Below are 6,142 nucleotides of genomic sequence, written 5' to 3' on the forward strand. Positions count from 1 at the left end.
CTTTGAGGCGGGTAAGCTCCGGAGCCACTGCGCCAACCGGAACACCGCAAACAGCATTGGAAAGGTGAGGCAAAGCAGATGGACATAGGCAATACACCAGCGCAAAATGTAGTTTGGAAGGGACAAAGCACGTTGTGGGACAAAGTAGTCCATTGGATGTAGCACCACCTCTGAGGTCGGCGTGTTGGTACAGCATAAGCGTGGGAATAGCGTTCTACAATGTGTGTCGTCTGAGTACGCCGTCGGATGACGTTGACGCGGCGTGTGGCATCTCAGGGGCCCACGCCGTGTTTTGACGTGCTTGAAAGTACGAGGCCATACAGAAGACACCCGGGCACGATGTGCACGGCAGGACGGCTGTGACACTTTTGCAGACTGTGAGGCCTGCGAAATTGGGAGCGGTCACACACGTTCAACCGTAGCGTCGTACATAGCGGACGCGTGCCGAATCACAGACGCATGGGATCGGATAATGGCGCATGGGAGCGGGTAATCGCTGTGCCGTATATACAGACTGCGAGGCCACAGAAGTTGGGAGCGGGCACACACGCTCAACTTCAGCGCCAAGGTGAGTTGCCAAACAACAAGATTACTGCAAGTGATTAATGACCCATTACAACTACAGTGCTACATCATTTTTGTCATACCCGGACAACGTCGGGACGGGCCGCTAGTACAATATATTCTTGCACTAGCAGACTCCTTTTCTAAGTGGGTTGAGGTCAGGTTTGTAAAAAATGTGCTGGTACATCTGAGGTGTTAGGGTTTCTCAGGGAAGTGTTTAGTAAAAAAATGATTCCTTTTGACCATCGTCACTGTTAATAGATTACTACCTGCTTCCAGGGAAATGTCTGAATTCCTTCAGTTGCACATGGGTAAGAATACTAGAATAATATAGCCATGACTTTGATGGAATTGCATTAATTCACTACGCACGATACAGATGTACTTACATGTTATTGCATTAAGCACTGACGAAGGTAAAATAGTTGTTGGAATGAAACGCATTGGCTGAATTTTGTTGAAATTGATGGGTGAAAATAAATAAGCAGATTTGGAATTAAAATATTGGAGAGCTTTGAATTTCTTGTTGGTGCGCCCATCCACTTTGTAACTAGGTAGATGTGTTTTACCTTCTTTCTTTTTTCCCTCCCTTGTCCTCCCCCATTGTCCCTACCTTAGTACCTTCCACTTTGGAACATGGTGGTTGCAAGGTTCTAAATGACGCCTAATAGTGTTGCCATTCCGTTATGGGGGGTGTGGCTCTCTGTGTCGTCTCCTCGATTTATCTCACAATAAAAAAACGTTAAAAAGTTTAAAAGTCACCTTGTTGAGATTATTGGAGCAGCCAAGGAACACTTGTTTTTGGCAGTTGCTCTAACAGAGTCCAGAAGCGTGCTCCAATTGAGAAATCGAGAAAGTTAAATAAATGCTGGCGAATTCTCAATTTAGGTACGATTTTTGCATATACAATTGTTTCCCAAAAACTATGGCTCTTATGTAATTTCTGCCTTTCGCACAATATATACACAACTTTTCCCAAGTTTACTCTTCTCCAGGCAATTCCTAAACTCATGGGGCCAGATTTACAAGCCCCTTGCGCCACTTTTCCGCCACTTTTCCCAGGTTAAAAGTGACGCAAAAGTGGCGCAAGGGGCTTGTAAATCTGCCCCATGGTCTGCAATCTCCTTTCTGCGGATGGCTGCCCTGTGTAAGACCCCTGGTTCCACCCATACTTGCTGGGAGCGTTGCCGGGACAACGCCGGTGCGCACGCCATCCGTTGCCCTGACCACCGCGCTGCCTCTCCGGCCAGCCTCGCCATGGCGGACCGCAAGGCCTCCGTGAACCCCCGCTTCTTCAACGAAGGGCCCCCGCAAGCCAATGCCCCGTCGCGCCGGGCCACCATCGCCCCGCACGATGCCAATGCCCCGTCGCGCCGGGCCACCATCGCCCCGCACGATGCCAATGCCCCGGGGCGCCGGCCCACCATTGCGCAGCAGCAGGCTAATGCCCCAGCGCGCCGGCCCACCATTGCGCAGCACGATGCCAATGCCCCGGCGCGCCGGTCCACCCTCGGGCCCCAGCATGCCCTGGGGCGCCGCCCAACCGTCGGGACCCACTACCCCCAGCACCGCCCTTCAACCATCGGGCACCGCCCTTCCAGCGTGGGGCCCCGCATCACAGGCCGGGCCCGGGACGACGGCCAGGACGGATGGAGCTACTACGACGACGAATGGGGCGCGGGGGGCCGCGGCCTGCTGAGGCCCCCGGACCAGCTGGACCTGAGCGAGGCCGAGCTCCGGCAGGAGGTCACCGTCATCCTGACCGCGCACAACCAGAGCGCCCCCCACAACCTGGTGCGCTTCAGCTTCCGGGAGCGCGCCTTCAGGTCCATGGGCACCGTGGATCAGATGGTGGTGCACTACAGCCAGGAAGGGGGCCTCCTGCACCGGGAATCCGACGAGGCCAGGCGCCAGCTGCTGAGGACGGGCGAGCTGCCCTGGGGAATCCCCTCTGAAGATGAAGAAGAGGGCGAGGAGGGCGAGGAGGGTGAGGAGGGTGAGGACATGGAAGAGCTGGAGGCTCCGGAAGCCCCGGAGGAGGGGGAGGAGCCCCCACCTGCGCCGCGCGCCAAGAAACTCACCAACAAGTTCAACTTCAGCGAGCGCGCCGCGCAGACCCAGAACAACGCGCAGCGTGACCGCAACACCCAGACCGACCTACCGCCCCGCGCCACCTTCTCGGCCGATGCCACCCAGTGGCAGATCTATGACGCCTACCAGGCGGAGCTAGCCAAGCTGGAGCAGGCCAAGCAGAAGGGGACGACTGCCGCCAAGAAGGAAGAGGCCAAGCTGCCCGCCCCAAAGTTGCCCTTCGATACTTACGTGACCGACCTCAGCAAGTTGTCCAAGGTCTCCAAAATTGTGGAGCGCATGATCAACCAGAACACCTTTGATGAGATTTCCCAGGACTTTAAGTACTTTGAAGACAGGTCAGATGAGTACCGAGACCAGGAGGGGACTGTTCTTCCTCTATGGAAATTCCATATTGACCTAACGAAGGGGCTAGCGGTGACCGGTCTCTGCTGGAGCCCCAACTACAAAGACTTCTTCGCTGCTACCTACGGCTCCTACGACTTCATGAAGCAGGGCCGGGGGCTGCTGCTCCTCTACAGCTTGAAGAACCCTTCCTACCCAGAGTTTGTCTTCAAAACTCAAACTGGTGTCATGTGTCTGGACTTCCACAAGGACCACCCTTACCTGTTGGCGGTCGGCTTCTACGATGGCAACGTTGCCCTCTACAACCTGGTGAAACCAGGCCAGCTGCCCAATTACAAGAGCTCAGCCAAGGAGGGCAAGCATACAGACCCCGTCTGGCAGGTCAGGTGGCTGAAGGACAATCTGGACAACAACCTCAACTTCATCTCCGTTTCCTCTGACGGTCGTGTCGTGTCCTGGACCCTGGTGAAGAACGAGCTCGTCCACAACGATGTCATCAGTCTTCTGTTGAATGATTCTCCCAAAGATCTGCCAGCAGCGTTACACCTAACCTTGCATGCCTGTGGGACCGCCCTTGATTTCCACAAAAAGAAGGAGCACGTGTTCCTGGTTGGCACAGAGGAAGGCAAAATCTACAAGTGCTCCAAAACCTACTCAAGCAACTTCTTGGACAGCTACGATGCGCATGACATGGCGGTTGATGCAGTCTACTGGAACACCTTCCACCCCGGGGTCTTTATTTCGTGCAGTTCGGACTGGACAGTCAAGATCTGGGATCAAACCGTAAAGACGCCAATTTTCACCTTCGACTTGGACTCCGCTGTTGGCGATGTGGCATGGGCACCCTACTCTTCCACCGTGTTTGCCGCTGTGACCACAGACGGCAGGGTCCACGTGTTTGACCTCAATATCGACAAGTATGAATCCATCTGTGAGCAGGCTGTGGTGGCCTCCAAGAAGACCAAGCTCACTCACATCAAGTTTAATTCCTCCTTCCCCATTCTCATCGTTGGGGATGACAAGGGCACCGTCACCAGCCTGAAGCTGTCTCCCAACCTTCGCAGGCTGCCGAAGGAAAAGCGAGGCACGCAAGACCAGCTGAAGGGACCCGAGTATGAGATTGCAAAACTGGACAAGCTGATGAGCCTGATGAGAGATCCTGAAAAACCAGTTCCGAAATAAGATAAGTCACTCTCTTTTGTGAAAATAAATGGATTTCTCTGCTGGAAGACACCAACACAAGCAGATCACTCTGGATCATACCATCTCCTCAAGACCTCACTGGTCAGACCAGTGGTGTCTTCTGACAGCTTCATTTTCATACTATTAACAGGATTTTATTTCAACGTCCCAAAGGACATTCAGTTTGAGAACTTTTGGTGCCAGAGAGATGGCTGCCATTTTTTAACTTCACATTGCAAACAGAGGTCTGGCAGCGCCTACCAAAATGACTCCCAGCCCTGTGATTGGAAGGGAAGGGGCAAGGGGTCCTGGCAGGAGTTTGTCCAACTTCTTCGAAGTGTCAGTGTTGTATAGACCTATACAGCCAAGCAATTTGATTAGAGAGACAAGCAAGTTTTATAACAATTTCTTTTGATCTCCTGTTTGTAACCAGAACTATTCTTTCTCCGGTGGCTCAAAATATTCCACTGACGCCCCACCTGAAATTATCCTAAAATGTTTCTATGCATGGACCCAATGGTGAGGTACTGGGAAACTAATAAAAAAAAAAAACAACATTGACTGGTTCACTTTTACACTTTAAAACCCTCCTAAATCTAAGCTGATAACCTTCTGAATGGGGTGGTGAAGGACAAGGCAGGCAACAGCAAGTGTGAAGGGTCACCTAGCTCTCCCTAAGTGTTGAAGAAAGACAGGAGTGAGTTGCCACTCCCCTCCAAAGGGGTTTCCTCAGAGGTGAAGGTTTCACTGGGTGGTGGACATGAGGGAAGTTGATGACTTTCTTTCAAGAGTTGATGTAACACCTGTGCTATCAGGTTCAAAAGTGTTGCTTGGCTCCTTTAGCATTTTAAGTTGGATGCTGACATCATGAGTTGCAACGAAAGTCCCGCCATTGAGTCCATATCCTCCTTTGGCCGTCTGTGTCACGTGACTTCAACATATCTCCTGGAGCCCCGTCTTCCTGGCAGTCTCTTTGTTCATGTTTTGCTTCTGATACAATTTTTGCGCCTTTTTTTTGCTAGAATTTGGACCCTCCAAGCCAAGTCAGATGCTCATGCAGTGCCTTAAAACTTTGGGGTTGTCCTATATGTACTTGCAACCCTGGTACCGAACCCCACTCAGATGTCTGTCAGTGCACCACTACCACCAACCAGTATCCCTATTACTGGACCAGTTCTAAAGCCCAGACGCCCATCTCCTGGGACAGTTGCACACCCTCACTTCACACTGCCCTATAACCCACTGTCCTGGTGGTTCTCAGTTGCACTTTTACTCTGCATTGAAACCTCTGCCTTTCTGCACTTTGGCTTTGCCTTGGAAGGGTGTTGATACTTCTGACCCCCACACACATGCCGTGGGCCACGTACCCCCTTCCAATGAATGAACGTGATAGTCTGGATCAAATTTAAGACTCCTTGAACTGAGACAAAAGGCCTTAGACAAGCCCTTGCTCCCACTGTGGCTTTTTGTTTCCTACCTCCATGGCTGCATGTCCTGCAAGTGGTTTCCCAGTCATTTATTTTGGTCGTTTACGAAAGTTTGTTGGTGTTTTGGGTTCTGTGGCACTTTCTCAAAATGATTGTACATGTTTTTGACCTCTGTTATTGTTAAATATTTTTATTTTAGTTTTAAATAAAATGTCTCTTTCAACTGCTTCCAACTAAAACTTAGTATTTTCTTGTGAATGATAATCAGGTTCCCGAATCTCAAGTCACGTGGCCTGACTGCTGCACTTGCAGACAAAAACATCTGTCTGTCCTCTGCCAGCATTGCTGCTTGATTGAAAGCACTATATCTTAGTGGTGCAAGATTTAAGCTGGGAGAGAGCAACAGAATGAAGGTTTGCTGAGGGGAAGCAGTTGTGACAATGTCGTGTAGTTCCTATAATTCCCGTGCAGGACCTGCGCGTTTGGATAACGTAAACTGTTGGATTGGTGGCAGACTGGTTCCGTACACCCCC

At 51.4% G+C, this 6,142-nt stretch overlaps 1 pseudogene; it reads left to right on the forward strand.

Moving 5' to 3' along the window:
• The first annotated feature begins 1,799 nt into the window (after nucleotides 1–1,799).
• On the forward strand, nucleotides 1,800–5,837 carry LOC144791615 (dynein axonemal intermediate chain 1 pseudogene; annotated as a pseudogene).
• The last annotated feature ends 305 nt before the right edge of the window (nucleotides 5,838–6,142 follow it).

This window comes from Lissotriton helveticus, chromosome 11 (assembly GCF_964261635.1).
Source record: "Lissotriton helveticus chromosome 11, aLisHel1.1, whole genome shotgun sequence".
Classification (NCBI taxonomy): domain Eukaryota; kingdom Metazoa; phylum Chordata; class Amphibia; order Caudata; family Salamandridae; genus Lissotriton; species Lissotriton helveticus.